The following is a 21,320-nucleotide window of genomic DNA, read 5'->3' on the forward strand; positions in this document are numbered from 1 at the left end:
CTCCTCCAATCCTCTGAAACTCCCTTTCTGTCCCAGCTGATCTCCCCACCAATGAAGTGGCTTCCCATGGCACAGGAACATTTTCTCTTTCCAGCTCCCTCCCAGGGATGCAGGTTATATCCCATTTCGGTTTTTTTTGTTTTGTTTTGTTTTGTTTTGTCCTATTCGGTTATGTGGAGATCTTTCTTAATTTCTGAGTGTCTGAGGATTTCTGCCAGTGTTCAGTAGGGATTCTGTGAGAATTATTCCATGTGTGTGTGTAAGTATGTATATATACATACATACTGAATATATATATTCAGGTACACAGCAAAGAAACTCAGCAATACAGATACATGTATTAATTCTCCTCCAAACTCCCCTCCCATCCAGGCTGCCACATAACATTGAGCAGAGTTCTCTGTGCTATACAGTAGGCCCATGTTGGTTATCCATCTTAAATATAGCAGATCCCAAACTCCCTAACTATCTCTTCCCCACACCTTTCCACCCTACCCTGATAACAATAAGTTCAACCTCTAAGTCTGTGAGTCTGTTTCTGTTTTGTAAATGAATTCATTTGTGTCATTTCTTTTTATATTCTACATATATGGGATGTCATACGATATTTCTCTTTCTCTGTCTGACTTACTTCACTCAGTATGACAATCTCTATGTCCATCCATGTTGCTGCAAATGGCATTATTTCATTATTTTTAATGGCTGAGTAGTATTCCACTGTGTATATGTAGCCCATCTTCTTTATAAATTCCTCTGTTGATGGGCATTTTTGTTGCTTCCATGTCTTGGTTATTGTAAACAGTGTTGCAATAAACATCGGGGTGCATGTATCCTTTCAGACTATCTTTTTCTCTAGATTAAAGACCTAAATGTGAGACCGGACACTATAAAACTCCAAGAGGAAAACAAAAGCAGAACACTCTCTGACATAAATTGCATCGATATCTTTGTTGATCTGTCTCCCAGAATGATGGAAATAAAAACAAAAATAAGCAAATGGAAACTAATTAAACTCAAAAGCTTTTGCACAGCAAAGGAAACCATAAACAAAGCAAAAAGCCAACCCACAGATTGGGAGAGAATATTTACAAATAATGTGACAGACAATGGATTAGTCTCCAAAATTTACAAACATCTCATGAGGTTTAATATCATCAAAACAAACAACCCAATCAAAAAATGTGAAGAAGACCTAAATAGAGATTTCTCTGAAGAAGATATACTGATGGCCGAGGCAAATGAAAATATGTTCAACATCGCTAATTATTAGAGAAATCTAAATCAAAGCTGCAATGAGATATCACCTCACACCAGGCAAAATGGCTATCATCAAAAAATCTACAAACAATAAATGCTGGAGAGGGTATGGAGAGAAGGGAACTCTCATACGCTGTGGTGGGAATGTAAATTGGTACAGACACTAAGGGGAACCATATGGAGGTTCCTTTACAAACTAAAAGTAGACCTACCATGTGACTCTGCAATCCCACTCCTGGACATACATCCACATGTAGATATATTTTTGATGTATTTGTGGGATTACTTGAGTTCCATGTCCTTCTATTCCACCATCTTCATTGGAGCCTTAGTGTCTTAGTATATTAATAGCATATATGCTCATAGCATATAAGTTTGAATCCACTGATATTCTAGTTCACTTTCTGGGACCTTCACCCATAATATTTACCCTCTCACCTGCTAGTTTTTAGGGTCCTTCTATTCCTCTGTAGTTGCTCAAATACCATTTACACACACATACACACTGCCCTAGTCTTCACATGTGCCCTGTTTATTTATTTTTTGAGGTGTGTGTGTGTGTGTCTGTGTGTGTGTTTGGCACCATTTGTGTGTGCCTTTTTTTTTCCTTCTTTTTTTTTTTGCAGTACACGGGCCTCTCACTGTTGTGGCCTCTCCCATTGTGGAGCACAGGCTCCGGACGTGCAGGCTCAGCGGACATCGCTCACAGTCCCAGCCACTCCGCGGCATGTGGGATCTTCCCAGACCGGGGCACAAACCCGCGTCCCCTGCATTGGCAGGCGGACTCTCAACCACTACACCACCAGGGAAGCACTGTGTGTGTCTTTGGTATCATTTTATTTTTCTTCTTCCAGTTTCATTGAGATATAATTGACATGCAGTGTAAGCTTACGACGAACAGTATAATGATTGGACTTACAGACATCACGAAATGATTACCAAAATAAGTTTAGTGAATATCCATTATCTCATTTAGAAACAAAATAAAAGAAAAAGAAAAAATATATTTTTCCTTCTGATGAGAACTCCCAGGATCCACTTCTTAACAACTTTCATATATACAGAACAGTAAATTGTATTTTTTATGTTGTACATTAAAGCCCTAGTATATGTTTATCTTATCACTGGAAGTCTATATCTTCCAGTTCTTTTTTATAGTATCAGAGATTACATATTTGCATTTTCCAAGTTTTCTGTGATACTGAAAATTACTTGTCATCCATAAAAACATGCTTATTAAAAAAACAAATAACCTAGAAGTAAATGATGTAAATTACATAGACCCCCTTTAATTCCTCCTCTCCCAATCCTAGTGCCTTGGGCAGAGAAAACCGTCAACATCTTGATATGCATTATTACAGACTTTTCTCTAGGCACAAACAGACACACACATGTCATATATATGTAAACAGGTCCATAACCATATAAACATAAACAGGAGTGTGCGATTCAGTATTATTGTGCAACTTGTTTTTCATATCACTATGTCTTAGAAATATTTTCATGTCCACATGATAGAACTCTTTTTATCTGCTGCAGAGTATTGCATGGTAGGAGTTGGTATGTATTACTTCAAAAAGTTCTTCATTTATGTACAATCATGTTGTTTCAAATTTTTTATTATTTCAAAAAATGCTTTGATACACATACTTATACCTGACTCCTAGGACTTGCATGAAGATATCTTCAGGTAGGATGCTTACACTCAGAGCTGTTAAATCAGAGGCTAGCCACCATTTAAGTATTGATATACACTGCCAAGTGGTCCACCTGAAAAGCTACATGGATTTATACTTTCTCCAACAATGACAGAGTGCTCACTATCTCCAGCACTAGTTATTAACAATCCTTCCATATCTGCCTTTTCAAGGGATGGGAAAATGGTATTCATTTTAATTTTTGACTGCTTATGAAGTTGAAAGTTTATACATGTTTGTTTATATTTCTTCTTTATAAAAATATTTTATATCTTTTTTTGGTCTCTAGGTGCTTTTATATTAAGGATCTTTAACTTTCTGTTATATTTCACATAATCCCCCAAACTTTTGTCTCCTATTTATATTTGTGTACAAAAGTTTTTTTTTAAGGTAGTAAAATCTATCAGTTATTTTTTCTTTTTTCTTTCATGAATATTGGGCTTTGTGTGTGTGTGTGTGTGTGTGTGTGTGTGTGTGTGTGTGTGTGTGTGTTTGGTAACATTTTTATTGGTGTATAATTGCTTTACAATGGTGTGTTAGTTTCTGCTTTATAAAAAATTGAATCAGTTCTACATATACATATATAGCCATATCTCTTCCCTCTTGCATCTCCCGCCCTCCACACTGCCTATCCCACCCTTCTAGCTGGTCACAAAGCACCAAGCTGATCTCCCTGTGCTATGCACCTGCTTCCCACTAGCTATCTATTTTATATATGGTAGTATATATATGTCCATATATACACTACCACTCTCTCACTGTCCCAGCTTACCCTTCCCCCTCCCCGTGCCCTCAAGTCCATTCTCCAGTAGGTGTGTGTCTTTATTCCCATCCTGCCCCTAGGTTCTTCATGACCATTTTGGGTTTTTTTTTTAGACTCCATATATATGCGTTAACATACAGTATTTGTTTTTCTCTTTCTGACTTACTTCACTCTGTATGACAGACTCTAGGTCTATCCACCTCACTACAAATAACTCAATTTTATTTCTTTTTATGGCACAGTAATATTCCATTGTATATATGTGCCACATCTTCTTAATCCATTCATCTGTTGATGGACACTTAGGTTTCTTCCATGTCCTGGTTACTGTAAATAGAGCTGCAATGAACATTATGGTACATGAGACTTTTTGAATTATGGTTTTCTCAGGGTATATATCCAGTAGTGGGATTGCTGGGTCATATGGTAGTTCTATTTGTAGTTTTTTAAGGAACCTCCATACTGTTCTCCATAATGGTTGTATCAATTAACATTCCCACCGACAGTGCAAGAGGGTTCCATTTTCTCCACACCCTCTCCAGCATTTACTGTTTGTAGATTTTTTGATGGTGGCCATTCTGACCAGTGTGAGGTGATACCTCACTGTAGTGTTGATTTGCATTTCTCTAATGATTAATAATGTTGATTATTCTTTCATGTGTTTGTTGGCAATCTGTATATCTTCTTTGGAGTTATGTCTATTTAGATCTTCTGCACACTTTTGTATTGGGTTGTTTGTTTTTTGATATTGAGCTGCATGAGCTGCTCAAAATTCTGGAGATTAATCCTTTGTCAGTTGCTTTATTTGCAAATATTTTCTCCCATTCTGAGGGTTGTGTTTTCGTCTTGTTTATGGTTTCCTATGCTGTGCAAAGCTTCTATGTTTCATTAGGTCCCATTTGTTTATTTTTGTTTTATTTCCAATTCTCTCAGGGGTGGGTCAAAAAGGATCTTGCTGTGATATATGTCATAGAGTGTTATGTCTATGTTTTCCTCTAAGAGTTTGATAGTGTCTGGCCTTACATTTAGGTCTTTAATACATTTTGAGTTGATTTCTGTGTATGGTGTTAGAGAGTGCTCTAATATCATTATTTTACATGTAGCTGTTTTCTCAGCACCATTTATTGAAGAGGCTGACTTTTCTCCACTGTATATTCTTGCCTCCTATATCAAAGATAAGGTGACCATATGTGCGTGGGTTTGTCTCTGGGCTTTCTATCATGTTCAATTGATCTATATTTCTCATTTTGGGCCACTACCATACTGTCTTGATTACTGTAGCTTTGTAGTATATTCTGAAGTCAGGGAGCCTGATGCCTGCATCTCTGTTTTTCTTTCACAAAATTGTTTGGCTATTCGGGGTCTTTTGTGTTTCCATGCATATTGTGAAATTTTTGTTCTAGTTCTGTGAAAAATGCTGGTAGTTGTTTCATAAGGATTGCATTGAATCTGTAGATTGCTTTGGGTAGTATATAAATTTTCATGATGTGGATTCTTCCAATCCAAGAGCATGGTATATCTCTCCATCTGTTTGTATCATCTTTAATTTCTCTCATCAGTGTCATAATTTTCTGCACACAGGAATTTTGTCTCCTTAGGTAGATTTATTCCTACGTATTTTATTTTATTTTTTGTTACAATGGTAAATGGGAGTGTTTTCTTAATTTCACTTTCAGATATTTCATCATTAGTGTATAGGAATGGAAGAGATTTCTGTGCATTAATTTTGTATCTGGCTATTTTTCCAAATTTATTGATTAGCTCTAGTAGTTTTCTGGTAGCATCTTTAGGATTCTCTATGTATAGTACCATGTCATCTGCGAACAGTGACAGTTTTGCCTCTTCTTTTCCGATTTGAATTCATTTTATTTCTTTTTCTTCTTTGATTGTGGCTAAAACTTCCAAAATTCTGTTGAATAATAATGGTGAGAGTGGGCAACCTTGTCTTGTTCCTGATCTTAGTGGGAATGCTTTCAGTTTTTCACCATTGAGGACATTGTTGGCTGTAGGTTTGTCATATATGGCCTTTATTATGTTGAAGTAAGTTCCCTCTCTGCCTATTTCCTGGAGGGTTTTTATCACAAATGGGTGTTGACTTTTGTCGAAAGCTTTCTCTGCATCTATTCAGTTGATCATATGGTTTTTCTCCTTCAATTTGTTAATATGGTGTAGCACATTGATTGATTTTCATATACTGAAAAATCCTTGCATTCCTGGGATAAACCCCACTTGATCATGGTGTATGGTCCTTTTAATGTGCTGTTGGATTCTGTTTGGTAGTGCTTTGTTGAGGATTTTCGCATCTTTGTTCAACAGTGATACTGGCCTGTATTTTTCTTTCTTTGTGACATCTTTGTCTGGTTTTGGCACCAGGGTGATGGTGGCCTCGTAGAATGAGTTTCAGAGTGTTCCTCCCTCTGCTATATTTTGGAAGAGTTTGAGAAGGATAGGTGTTAGCTCTCCTCTAAATGTTTGATAGAATTCACCTGTGAAGCCATATGGTCCTGGGCTTTTGTTTGTTGGAAGATTTTTAATCACAGTCTCAATTTCAGTACTTGTGATTGGTTTGTTCATATTTTCTATTTCTTCCTGATTCAGTCTCAGAAGGTTGTGCATTTCTAAGAATTTGTGCATTTATTGCAGTTTGTCTATTTTATCAGTGTATAGTTGCAGGTAGTAATCTTTCATTATCCTTTGTATTTATGCAGTTCAGTTGTTAATTCTCCTTTTTCATTTCTAATTCTATTGATTTGAGTCTTCTCCCTTTTGTTCTTGATGAGTCTGGCTAATGGTTTATTAGTTTGTTTATCTTCTCAAAGAACCAGCTTTTAGTTTTCTTGATCTTTCCTATCGTTTCCTTCTTTTCTTTTTCATTTATTTCTCATCTGATCTTTATGATTTCTCTCCTTCTGCTAACTTTGGGGTGTTTTCATTCTTCTTTCTCTAATTGCTTTAGGTGTAAAGTTAGGTTGTTTATTTGAGATGTTTCTTGTTTCTTAAGGTAGGGTTGTATTGGTAAAAACTTCCCTCTTAGAACTGCTTTTGCTGCATCCCATAGATTTTGGGTAGTCGTGTTTTCATTGTCATTTGTTTCTAAGTATGTTTTGATTTCTTCTTTGATTTCTTCAGTGATCTATTGGTTATTAAGTAGTGTATTGTTTAGCCTCCATGTGTTTGCATTTTTTACAGATTTTTCCCTGTATTTGATATCTAGTCTCATAGCATTGTGGTCAGAAAAGATACTTGATATGATTTCAATTTTCATAAATTTACTGAGGCTTGATTTGTGACACAAGATATGATCTATCCTGGAGAATGTTCCATGAGCACTTGAGAAGACAGTGTATTCTGTTGTTTTTGGATGGAATGTCCTATAAATATCAATTAAGTCTATCTTGTTAAATGTATAATTTAAAGCTCGTGTTTCCTTATTTATTTTCACTTTGCATGATCAGACCATTGGTGAAAGTGGGGTGTTGAAGTCCCCTACTGTGATTGTGTTACCTTCAATTTCCCCTTTTATGGCTCTTAGCATTTGCCTTATGTATTGAGGTGCTCCTATGTTGGGTGCATATATATTTACAATTGTTATATCTTCTTCTTGGATTGATCCCTTGATCATTATGTAGTGTCCTTCCTTGTCTCTTGCAATAATCTTTATTTCAAAGTCTGTTTCGTCTGATATGAGATTTGCTACTCCAATTTTCTTTTGATTTCCATTTGCGTGGAATATCTTTTTCAATCCTGTCACTTTCAGTGTGTATGTGTCCCTAGGTCTGAAGTAGGTCTCTTGTAGACAGCATATGTACGGGTCTTGTTTTTGTATCCATTCAGCCAGTCTGTGTCTTTTGGTGGGAGCATTTAATCCATTTACATTTAAGGTAATTATCGATATGTATGTTCCTATTCCCATTTTCTTAATTGTTTTGGGTTTCTTATTGTAGGTCTTTTCCTTTTCTTGTGTTTCCTGCCTAAAGAAGTTCCTTTAGCATTTGTTGTAATGGTGGTTTGGTTGTGCTGAATTCTCTTAGCTTTTGCTTGACTGTAAAGGTTTAAATTTCTCTGTGAAATCTGAATGACATCCTTACTTGATAGAGTAACCTTGGTTATAGGTTCTTCCCTTTCATCACTTTAAATATGTCTGGTCACTCCCTTCTGGCTTTCAGAATTTCTGCTGAAAGATCAGCTGTTAACTTTATGGGGTTTCCCTTGTATGTTATTTGTTTTTATTCCCTTGCTGCTTTTAATATTTTTTCTTTGTTTTTAATTTTTGATACTTTGATTAATATACCTCTTGGTGTATTTCTCTGTGTAGTATCCTGTATGGGACTCTCTGTGCTTCCTAGACTTGATTAACTATTTCCTTTCCCATATTAGAGAAGTTTTCAACTATAATCTCTTCAAATATTTTCTCAGTACCTTCTTTTTGTCTTCTTCTTCTGGAACCTTATATTTCGAATGTTGGTGCCTTTAATCATGTCCCAGAGGTCTCTGAGACTGTCCTCAATTCTTTGCATTCTTTTTCCTTTATTGTGCTCTGCAGTAGTTATTTCCACTATTTTATCTTCCAGGTCACTTATCCATCTTTCTGCCTCAGTTATTCTGCTCTTGATACTTTCTAGAGAATTTTTAATTTCATTTATTGTGTTGTTCATGATTGTTTGTTTGCTCTTTAGTTCTTCTAGGTTCTTGTTAAAAGTTTTTTGTATTTCCTCCATTCTATTTCCAACATTTTGGATCATCTTTTCTATCATTATTCTGAATACTTTTTGAGGTAGATTGCATATTTCCTCTTCATTTGTTTGGTCTGATGTGTTTTTACCTTGCTCCTTCACCTGCTTTGTGTTTCTCTGTCTTCTCATTTTGCTTAACTTACTGTGTTTGGAATCTCCTTTTCGTAGGCTACAGGTTCGTAATTCCCATTGCTTTTGGTGTCTGCCCCCATTGGCTAAGGTTGGTTCAGTTTGTTGTGTAAGCTTCCTGTTGGAGGGGACTAGTGTCTGTGTTCTGGTGTATGAGGCTGGATCTTGTCTTCCTTGTGGGCAAGTCCACATCTGGTGGTGTGTTTTCGGGTGTCTGTGACCTTATTATGATTTTAGGCAGCCTCTCTGCTAATGAGTGTGGTTGTGTTCCTGTGTTCCTAGTTGTTTGGCATAGGATGTCCTGCCCTGTAGCTTGCTGGTTGTTGTTTGCAGCTGGGTCTTGGGGTTGAGATGGAGATATCTGGGAGATTTTCGCTGTTTGATGTTACACGGAGCTAGGAGCTCTCTGGTGGACTAACGTCCTGAACTTGTCTCTCCACCTCAGGGGTACAGCCCTGACACCTGGCTGGAGCACCAACAGCCTGTCATCCACATGGCTCAGGATAATAGAGAGAAAAAAAGAAAGAAAGAAAGGAAAATAAAATAAAATAAAATAAATTTAAAAAGTTATTAAGATAAAAAACAAAAAGTAATTATTAAATAAATTTTTAAGTAATAAAAAAAAAAGAAAAAAGAGGACAACCAAACCAAAAAACAAATCCATCAATGATAGCAGGCACTGAAAATTATACAAAAAAAAAAAAAAACCACTAAAAACTGACAGAAAAAACACTAGGACAAATGATAAAAGCAAAGGTATACAGACAAAATCACACACAGAAGCATACGAATACACACTTACAAAAAGATAAAAAGTGAAAAAAAAATGTATATATATCGTTGCTCCCAAAGTCCATCTCCTCAGTTTGGGATGATTCTTTGTCTGTTCAGGTATTCCACAGATGCAAGGCACATCAAGTTGATTGTGGAGATTTCATCCACTGATCCTGAGGCTGCTGGGAGAGATTTCCCTTTCTCTTCTTTGTTTGCACAGTTCCTGGGATTCAGCTTTGAATTTGGCCCTGCCTCTGCATGTCGCCTGAGGGCATCTGTTCTTCACTCAGACAGGAAGGGGTTAAAGGAGAAGCTGATTAGGAGCCTCTGGCTCACTCAGGCTAGGGAGAGGGAGGGGTACAGAGTGTGGGGTAAGCCTGCGGTGGCAGAGCCTGGTGTGACGTTGTACCAGCCTGAGGCACACCATGTGTTCTCCTGGGGAAGTTGTCCCTGGATCACGGGACCCTAACAGTGGCGGGCTGCACAGGCTCCCGGGAGGGGAGGTGTGGATAGTGACCTGTGCTTGCACACAGGCTTCTTGATGGTTGTAGCTGCAGCCTTAGTGTCTCATGTCCGTCTCTGTGGTCCATGCTGATAGCCACAACTTGCGCCCATCTCTGGAGCTCCTTAAGCAGCACTCTTTTTTTTTTTTTTTTTTTTGCTGTCCGCGGTCCTCTCACTGTTGTGGCCTCTCCCGTTGCAGAGCACAGGCTCCGGACGTGCAGGCTCAGCGGCCATGGCTCATGGACCCAGCCACTCCACGGCATGTGGGATCTTCCTGGACTGGGGCACGAACCCGTGTCCCCTGCATCGGCAGGCAGGCTCTCAACCACTGCGCCACCAGGGAAGCCCAAGCAAGCACTCTTAATCCCCTCTCCTCGTGCACCCGGAAACAAAGAGGCCAGAAAATGTCTCTTGCTTCTTTGCCAGTTCCAGACCTTTTCCTGGACTCCCTCCCTGTCAGCCATGGCGCACTAGCCCCCATCAGGCTGTGTTCATGCAGCCAACCTCAGTCCTCTTCTCGGATCTGATGTCCGAAATCCAAGCCTCAGCTCCCACCTCCCACCCATCCCGGCGGGTGAGCACACAAGTCTCTTGGGCTGGTGAGTGCTGGTGGGCACCAATCCTTTGTGTGGGAATATCTCCGCTTTGCCCTCTGCATCCCTGTTGCTGCGCTCTCCTCCGTGGCTCTGAAGATTCCACCCTCCACCACTTGCAGTCTCCGCCCACAAAGGGGCTTCCTAGTATGTGGAAACCTTTCCTCCTTCACAGCTTCCTCCCTCTGGTGCAGGTCCCATCCCTATTATTTTGTCTCTGTTTTTGCTTTTTTCTTTTGCCTTACCCAGGTACGTTTGGAGTTTCTTGCCTTTTGGGAGGTCTGAGGCTTCTGCCAGCATTCAGTAGGTGTTCTGTAGGAGTTGTTCCACATGTAGATGTATTTCTGATGTATTTCTGGGGAGGAAGGTGATCTTCACTTCTTATTCTTCTTCCATCTTGAAGCTCCTCCACCAAAACAATCTTATTCACTCCTCCTCATAACAACTTTGTTATTAACTCCCTGCTCTGGGCGAAATCCCAGGTTCTAGGCCTTGGGGCCTCGTTTACTCAGTGTGCCCCACCTTTTGCTTCCTCTGACAGGCAGACACTAGGCACGTCACAGGGAGCCGTTCAGTGAGGACTGCACGAGCTACCAACGCCAGGCCTGACCTGGATGCCAGATGCTGCCTGTGGCCTGGTTCAGCTCCGACCCATGGAACTCAGAAGCTCTGGAAGTCTATACCTTCTGAGTCCCTTCATCCCATTTCTCCTACACCCTCCCCATGCTTCTGATAACCAAAAGTCTGATGTCTTTTTTAAAAGTTTGTTTGGTTTTGAAGTGCAGTTGATCTACAACACTATGTAAGTTCCTGGTGCACAGCATAATGATTTGATATTTCTATAGATTACAAAATGATCACCACAATAAGTCCACTTACCATCTTTGATCATACAAATGTATTACATAATTATTGACTATGTTCCAAACACTGTACATTACTTAACTCTGACTCATTTATTTTGGAACTTGAAGTTTGTAACTTTTAGTTTCCCTCATTTATGACTTTCATCTCCCCACCCCCACCTCTGGCAACCACCTGTTTTTTCTATGTATCTATGACTGTTCCTATTTTTTGTGTTTGCCCATTTGTTTTGCATTTTAGATTTCCATGTATAAGTGAAATCATGAGGTATTTGTCTTTCTCTCTCTGATTTACTTTGCTTAGTATAATACCCTCTCTATCCGTGCTGTCACAAATGGCAAGATGTCATTCTTTTTTAATGGCTAATAGTAATATACTAACAGTAATTAGTAATAGTAATATATATAAAATACATATTATATATACCACTACATATATATATATATATATATATATAAAATACATATTATATATACCACTATATTTCTACCACAGCTTCTTTATCCATTCATCTATTGATGAACATTTAGGTTGTTTCATAATTGGCTATTGTAAAAATGCTTCACTGAAAACAGGGGTGCCTATATCTTTTTGAATTAGTGTTTTCATTTTCTGAGATTAATATCCAGGAGTGGAATTGCTGGATCATATGGCAGTTCTATTTTTCATTTTTTGAGGACTCTCCAAATTGTTTTCCATAGATGCTGTAACAATTTACACTCCCACCTACTATGCACTAGTGTTCCCTTTTCTACACATTCTCACCAACATTTGTTATTTATTGTATTTTTGATGATAACCATACTGAAAAATGTGAGGCAATATCTCACTGTGGTATTGATTTGCATTTCCCTAATGATTAGTGATGTTAAGCATATTTTTATGTGCCTCTTGGCCATATGTATGTCTTTTTTGGAAAAATGCCTATTAAGATACTCTGCTAATTTTTAAACCATATTGCAAATATCTTTTATCCCATTCTGTTGCCAGCTTTTCATTTTGTTGATATTTCCCTTCACTATGCAAAAGCTTTTTAGTTTGATATAGTCACAGTTGTATATTTTTGCTTTTGTTTCCCTTGCCTGAGGAGACATATCCAAAAAACGTTGTGAAGACCTACATCAGAGAGCATAATATGCATGTTTTCTTCTAGAATATTTATGATTTCAGGACTTACATTTAAGTCTTTAATTCATTTTGAGTTTATTTTTGTATATGGTGTCAGAAAGTAGTCCAGTTTGATTCTTTTGCATGCCACTGTTCAGTTTGCCGAACAACATTGTTGAAGAAGTATTTCTTCCCCATTGTATAATTTTGCCTGCTTTGTCCTAGATTAATTAACCATAGAACTGTGGGTTCATTTCTGGGCTCTCTATTCTCTTCCATTGATCTATGTGTTTGTTTTTGTGTCAGAATCATACTGTAGTTCTGTAGTATAGTTTGAAATCTTTGCTACTGTACGTCTAACAGTTTTGAGAGTACATGTCTTTTGCCTCCTTAGATTTATTCCTAGGTATTTTGTTCTTTTTAATATGAATGTAAATGGGATTTTCTTAATTATTCTTTCTGATAGTTTATTGTAAGTTTATAGAAAGCAGTGGATTTCTGTAGATTAATTTTGTATTCTGCAACTTTACCAAATTCATATGATGAGTTCTAATAATTTTTTACTGGTGTCTTTAGGATTTTCTATGTATGATATCATGTCATAGGCAAACTGTGACAGCTTTACCTTTTTTTTTCCAATTTTGATTCCATTTATTTCTTTTTCTTGTCTGATTGCCTTGGCTAGGACTTCCAAAATTATACTGAAGAAAACTGACAATAGTGGGCATTCTTGTTTTATTCTTGATATTAGAGGAAATGCTTTCACTTTTCATCACTGAGTGATATTAGCTGTGGGCTTATCATATATGGCCTTCATTATATTGAGGTATGTTCCCTCTATATCAACCTTTAGAGTTTTTAATATTAAAAGGATGTTGAAATTTATCAAAAGTATTTTTCTGAGTTTATTGAGATAATCATATGATTTTTATCTTTGTTTTGTTAATGTGATGTATCACATTGATTGATATGCAGATATTGAACCATTCTTGCATCACTGGGATGAATCTCACTTGATATTGGTGTATGATACTTTTATTGTATTGTTGAATTAAGTTTGCTAATATTTTGTTGAAATTTTGCATCTATGTTCATCAGTGATGTCAGCTTGTGCTTTTCCTTTTTGTAATGTCTTTGGTTTGGTATTAAGCTGATGCTGGCCTTTTAGAATGAGTTTGAAAGTATACATTCCTCTTCAATATTTGGAATAATTTGATAAGGATAGATGTTAACTCCTCTTTAAGTGTTTGAAAGAATTCACCTGTGAAGCCATCTTGTCCAGGACTTTTGTTTTGCGGAAGTTTTTTGATTAGTGAATCAATTTGATTATTGGTAATTGGTCTGTTCATATTTTCTACTTCTTCCTGATTCAGTCTTGGAAGACTGTACATTTCTAGGAATTTGTGCATTTATTCTAAGTTGCACATTTTATTAGTGTATAATTGTTCATAGTATTCTCTTATTATTCTGTGTATTTCTGCGGTATTGGCTGTAACTTCTTTTTCTTTTCTGATTTATTCATTTGGGCTCTCTCTCATTTTCTTTTTTCTTGATGGGTCTGGCTAAGGGTTTATCAATTTTGTTTACCTTGTCAAAGAACGATCTCTTAGTTTCATTGAACTTTGCTATTGATTTTTGTCTCTATTTCTATTTATTTTTGCCTGGATTTTTATCATTCATTCCTTCTAGTAATTGTGCATTTTGTTTATTCTACTTTTTCTAGAGCCTTTAGGTATAAGCTTTGGTCGTTTATTTGGATTTTTCTTGTTCCCTGAGGTAGGCTTATATTGCTATAAAGTTTCCTCTTATAACTGATTTTGCTGTGTCCTGTAGATTTTGGATAGCTGTGTTTTTGTTTTATTTTGCCTCCTGGAATTTTGATTCCTTTTTCTCTTTCTTTAGTGACCCATTCATTGTTAAGTTGCATATTGTTTAGCCTCCACTCCATGTATTTGTGGTTTTTGCAGTTCTTTTCTAGTCTCATAATATTGTAGTTCAAAAAAAATGCTTGAAATGATTTCAACCTTCTTAATTTACTGAGATTTGTTTTGTGTCTTAGCATGTGATCTGTCATGAAGAATGTTCCATGTGCAGTTGAGAAAAATATATTCTACTGCTTTTGGATAGAATGTTCTTTATATATCTATTAAGTCTATTGTTCTACTGTATCATTTAAGGGCTGTGTTTCTTTATTGATTTTCTGTCTGGAATGATATGTCCATTGATGTAAATGGTGTGTAAAAGACCCTTACTATTATTGTGTTCCTATCATTTTTTCATATTTTATGTGTTAATATTTGTTGTATACATTTAGGTGATCCTATATTCAGTGCATATATATTTACAATTATTATATCTTCTGGTTGAACAGATCCCTTTATCATTATGCAATGTTCTTTTTTGGCTCTTGTTACAGTCTTTGTTTTAAAGTCTATTTTGTATGGTACATTTATTGCTACCTCCACATTCCTTTTATTTCCATTTGCATGGAATAACTTTTTCAATCCTTGTTTTTTCAGTTTGTGTGTTTCTTTAGATCTGAAGTGAGTCTTTTGTAGCCAGCATACATATGGGTCTTATTTTTATATCCATTCATCCACTCCACATCTTTTGATTGCAGCATTTGTTCAATTTACCTTTAAAGTAATTATTAAAATATATGTACTTATTGCTATTTTATTAATTATGCTGGGGTTGCTTTTGTAGTTTTTTGTTGTTGTTGTTCCTTTTTTCTTCTTTTGCTCTCCCTTGTGATTCAATATCTGTCTTTAGTGTTAGTTTGGATCCCTTTCTCTTTTTTCTTTATGTATCACAAATTTTGGTTGGTGGTTAACATGAGGTTTATTTTTAGCAATCTCTCTCTATATATATACATGATTAATTTAACTTGATGATCTAAGTTTGAATGTATTTTTTCCTCCTCCCACCCAATGATTAATATCTTTGATATCATATTTTACATCTTTTTGGTTTTGTATCTATCCCTTAACCACATATTATGGATATAGATGATTTTACTACTTTTGTCTTTTAACCTTGCTCTTAGCTTTATAGGTCATCGATAATCTACTTTAACTTTATATTTTCCTTTAACAATACTATTTGTCTTTTCATACTTTTTATATTTCTAGCTGTGGCCTTTGCTTTCCTTTTAAAATTTCTTATAGAAACACTTCTGTGGTGCTGAAGTCTTAGTTTTTGCTTGTCTGTAAAACTCTTGATTTCTCCTTCAAACCTGAATGATAGTCTTGCCAACTAAAGTTCTCTAAGTTCTAGGTTTTTGTTTTTGTCCTTTCATTACTTCCTTTTGGCCTGGAGAGTTTCTGCTTAGAAGTCCATTGATAGCCTTATGGGAGTTTCCTTGAACATAACTAGTTGCTTTTTCCTTGATGTATATAATATTCTCTTTTTAGTTTTAATTCTTACCATTTTAGTTACAATTTAATTACAATTTACCAATTTAATAACAATATGTTTTGGTGTAGACCTCATTTGGTTGATTTTGTTTAGGATACTCTGTGCTTCCTGTGTCTGGATGTGTTTCTTTTCAATTTTAGGGATGTTTTCAGCTATTATGTCTTAAGATACATTCTCTGTCCCTTTATCTCTTCTCCTTCTGGTATCCCTACAATATAAATGTTAGTACCCTAGATGTTGTCTGAAGTCTCTTAAACTCTCTTTTTTAAATTATTTGTTTTCCCTTTTTCTGTTTAGCTAGGTTGATTTCCACTACTCTGTCTTTGAGTTCACTGATCTTTTCCTTTGTATCAACTAATCTACTGTTGATTCCTCCTAGTGTATTTTTATTTCAGTTATTATATTATTCAGCTCTGTCTCATTCTTACTTATATTCTCTAACTCTGTTAAAATTCTCACTGTGTTTGTTCATTCTTTTCCTGAGTTCTCTGAACATATTTATGTCACTACCCTGAACTCCTTATTGGGTAATTTGCTTATTTCCATCTCACTTAGTTCTTCTTCTGAGGTTTTATGTTTTTCCTTCTTTTGGAACTCATTCCTCTGTTGCCTCATTTTTTGCCTAATTCTCTGTTTTTATTTCTGTGTTTTAGATAGATTGATTATGTTTCCTGATCTTGGAAAAGTGACCTTATATAACAGACATTCTACAGGTTCTAGCAGTGCAATAACCAGAGGTATATGCTCTAGGGGTGCTCTCTATGTGGGCTGTTTGGGCCCTTCTACTGTGATAGGGCTAACTACTATGGACACAGTGATAGGCATGGCTGGCTCCTAGCCTGGTTGTTGCCAGGCCTGCCTAGTGTGGAGGTTTCCATCTGCTTGTGTTCAGCCCATGTACTGGGCTTGTGTTCAGCCCATGTACTTATATATCTATCAAGGAGTCAAGGAGTCCTTGTCCTGATGCCAGCCTGTTGCTTGGTGGGTTAGGTCAAGGAGTGGCTGGATGCATGGCCCTTGGTTCGTGGATCTGGTGTCAGCCCACTGGCAGGTGAGCTGGGTGCTGACATGACTATCTGTAGGGATGCAGTGTTCCCAGATCTTTTGTCACTTGTGGATGGACAGGGTCTGGGCCTTGTGCTAGTGCCATCCCACACTGGTGGGTGGGGCTGGATCCTGGTATGGTTGGCTGAAGGTCCTAAGTTGTCCCATAGCTGATGTTGTTCACTGGTAGGTGGGGCTATATCCCAGTGAGACCTGAAGCTGGTACCCACTCACTGGTGGATAAGGTCCCAGGACTAGTGTTAGCTTACTGGTGGGTGAATTTTTATCTTGAGGTCTTTGGCTATTGGGTTCAGGATTCTCAGAGCTGACATTGGTTCTTTGGTTGGTGAGGCTAGGTTCTGCATCTAGAACAAGTCCACTGGTGGGTGGGGCCAGATACCTGAGTGGCTGACTGAGGGGTCCAAAGTGACCTGGAGTTGGTGCTGGCCCACTGGTGGCAGAAACTGGGCCCCAAGATCTCTGACTGTGGGACCCTGACAACCCTGGAGTTGATGCCAGCCTTTTGGTCAGTGAGGTTGTGTCCTGATGGGACTCAAGGGATCCCAGGGATAGTGCTGGATCACTGGTGGATGGGGCTTAGTCCTGGGCCCTCTTGTGGGTGTCAGGATACTGGGACGCCTGGGGCCTTAGGGGTCTCTACAGCTGTTTCCAATCTGATGTTAAGTGGAGCTGTGTCCCCATGCAGCTAGCTGCTTGGTCTGGGAAGTCCCAGAAATGGTGCTGGCTGGGTGGTGAGTGGGGCTGGGTCCTGGTGCTAATAAGCTAGAGGGAAACTCCAAAATTCTGCTTGCCAGCACCAGTGTACTCCTGGTAGAAGTGTTCTCTAAAAGCATTGCCATCAGTGTCTATGTTCCCAGAGTGAGTCCCAGTTGCCTCTTGCCTCTCCAGAAGGCTCTCCAAGATTAACAAGTTGGGTCTGATCCAGGCTCATCTTAAATTACTACTTCTGCCCTGGGTCTCAGAGCATGTGAGATTTTGTATGCACCATTTAAAAGCAGAATCACTGTTTCATACAGTCCTTTGGCTCTTCTGAAATCCAGCCCTTCTGACCTTCAAAGCCAAACTTCTGGAGGCGAATCTTCCTGGTACAGGATTCCCAGGCACAGGATCCCAATGTGGGGCTTGGACCCACCCCACCATCACTTCTTGGGGACCACCCTTGCAATTGTGATTATCCTCTTATTTGTGGGTCACCTACCCAGGGGTCGGATCGTGACTATACATTGTCTCTGGCCTTACTGACTTTTTGTGGTTCCTTCTCTATATCTTTAGTGGTAGGTTATATATTCTGATAGTTTTCAGGCCATTATCATTGATAGTTGCTCTGTAAATTGTAATTTTGGTGTGCCTGTGGGAGGAGGTGAGCTCAGGGATTTCCTACTCCACCATCTTGGTCACTACTTTTGCCCTGCTTTCTTTTCTAACTCTTGTGAAAACATCCCATTTAGCCACTCACCACTATGACTCCTCATTGTTTGGAAATTACATTATATTTGTGAGTATCTAATGAGAATATTGGCAAACATTATCTCTTTTTTTTTATGACAACCAGTTGAAATATATGTACTATTTCTCATGTGTCTGATGGAGAAATTGGGTATGGAAGGTCACACATATCTAAGAATCACAGTTTTAACTCATGCCTATCTGACTACAGAGCCCATGTCCTTTATCAAAAATACTTTGTTCCTGAGCAAAGCTTCTGCCCATAAAACCTGTTTCCCTACTTTTCATGCTGAGAATATCTGTGAATCCTAGAATAAAACTTCAAAGACTCACTTACCTCTCGATTTTAGAATCTGGAGCCAAATCTGGCCAAAAACAACTAGTGCCCAATCCTTCTCTTCTTTCCCCTACCATGTGCCTCTAGCTCTGCTTAGAGAGTCTCATCCATTAAATGTAACTTCAAATATGTCTTCCCATCTCAAAATTCCAACCATAGAGGGAAGAGGTCAGAATTTATTTGTCCATGGAAATTATGATACTTTTTAAAATAATTTCAAGGCTGATGCTTGATCGTCATTTGAATTGTAAACACTTGGCAGTTACATTCAGTCTTATCCTAAGAAATACAGCATAATAATGGAGCAGAATGGAAGAATGTGGATCTAGCATGCCTCAGGAACTAATAATTCATTAATGTTTCACTTTCAAACTAGTCTTATTGTGGTGATCATTTTGTAATGTATATAAATATTGAATCACTATGTTGTGCACCTGGAATTAACACTCTGTACATCAATTATCTTTCAGTTAAAATAATTAATTAATTAAAAAAATAACAACAGTATTTCACTTCCAACCTCTTCTACAAAAGTCTGGGGACTCCTCTGGTGGTGCAGTGTTAAGAATCTGCCTACCAATGCAGGGGACACGAGTTTGATCCCTGGTCCGGGGAGATCCCACATACTGTGGAGCAACTAAGCCTGTGTACCACAACTACTGAGCCTGCACTCTAGAGCCCTCAAACCACAACTACTGAAGCCCACATGCCTAGAGCCTGTGCTCTGCAACAAGAGAAGCCACCACAACGAGAAGCTGCATACCTCAAGAAGAGTAGCCCCCACTCTCTGCAACTAGAGAAAGCCTGTGCATAGCAATGAAGACCCAATGCAACCAAAAATAAATAAATAAATAAATTTAGGGGGGAAAAAAGCAATCTCTCTTACAGGAAGGACTGCATTATAAAAGTCTGACTATGCAAGGTCAAGAATAGCTGACTGTAAGCTCCTTCCCACTGTACAGTTCAAGAGGTTTTCACATTTTAAGAAATAAATGGGAGGTGTTAGAGGTAAATAGGGGATTTTTAAGGCAGTGAAACTATTCTTTATGATACTATAATGGTGGGCATGTTATTATACATTTTTCAAAACTCATAGAACTATATAACACACAAAAATATTTTTTACTTAATAATATTAATATTTTTCATCAGTTGTAACAAATGTTCACACTAATGCAAAATGTTAATAATAGGGTAAACTGTGGGGAGGAGAAGAGGGGAGCATATGGAACTGTACTTTCTGATCAAATTTTCTGTAAAAGCAAAGTCTATTAATTAAGAAAGAGAGAGGTTAGTCTATATTTCTGGCAAGGGGAAATGGAAACTGAAGAATGTCAGAGGTTGAAGGTGAGGGTGTTTGGCTCTTCTTAGTACCCTTAGTTATTCCTCTACTTATTTCTGAAAATGTTTAGACTGTTATGTCTACCCATGTAAACCAGTCATCTGGGCTCTGAGGTGAATTGTATTTAAAATTATTATGAAGGTAAAAATTATTGAACAGCCCTCCTTCCTCCCCCAAGAGAAAAAACAATTTACCTATGCTTCCGTTTCTATAAAATTCACTGGTTTCCTCGAATTTAGTTGTCTTCCTGGGGAGCAGTAGTGTTCTGAAGTTTTTAAATACTGGAAAATCACAGGACCTGACACTGTTTTGGAACACAAAGTAAGAGATAAACCCCAAATTAAAAGCAGTATTACTTGGGACACTGTAGTTTAACACATATTACAGTCAATCTTTCCCTGTCTACTAAGTTTTCTTTCTTATTTCTTGCAGAATACCTTGTGTCATGATACTAAGGGCAGACCTTGATTCAATCTTTCATCCTAACATAAGAGGAGGAAGATTAGGTGAAGATTACATGTGTAGTCTTTTGACAAAAACTGCATGTACTGTTTTCCAACACTTTAACTGTCAGCCTCAGTGCCAGCATTGTCACCCATTTCTAGAACCTTCACATCTTTCAGAGATTAGATCAAATCTACCTCCTAAAACTATATCTTGATAGTCATCTTCACCCGTGCTTTCAGCTTCTCACTGAGCACTTCAGCTGGCCAACTCAAAGTTCAGAACTTGACCACATGCCATTGTATTGTACATTGTACTTTCAATTTACAATCTTGTCTAACTTAAAATATAGAATATATATATGTATATGTATTCCTAAAGCTAGGACTTTCTTATTACATCTGTTGAAACTTTACTTCTAACCACTCTCAATGCCTGCCACTGTGTGTGTTTGTTCAAAGCAATATGTTGGAGATTTGAAAGGAAAAAAACCTCAGAAGCCCTCTGTGTGCACTATTTCCTTTCCTAATTAAACCCTGAAACTCTAAATTTTTACCGTTACATTCCTAGGCTTACTGGGTTGACTCTGATATTATCCTATTTGATATTTATTATGAAAATTTTGTTTCATTAGTCAATTAATACAGACCCTTTTAGCTTATGCTTGAGATTTTAGGAAAGCAACGTATCCTGTTTAAATAAGGAATGTGAGAATAGAGTCTTTCTATGAATAGAGAGGAAGAACAGAATAGCAAAGCTGTGGGACAGAGGGCACAGGCCCTGTATGATTAGATCAGTTTGGAGCATCAACCACACAGTGTTGGACCCTGAGATAGAACATGTTCCCA

This window comes from Stenella coeruleoalba (assembly GCF_951394435.1).
Source record: "Stenella coeruleoalba genome assembly, chromosome: 14".
Classification (NCBI taxonomy): Eukaryota; Metazoa; Chordata; class Mammalia; order Artiodactyla; family Delphinidae; genus Stenella; species Stenella coeruleoalba.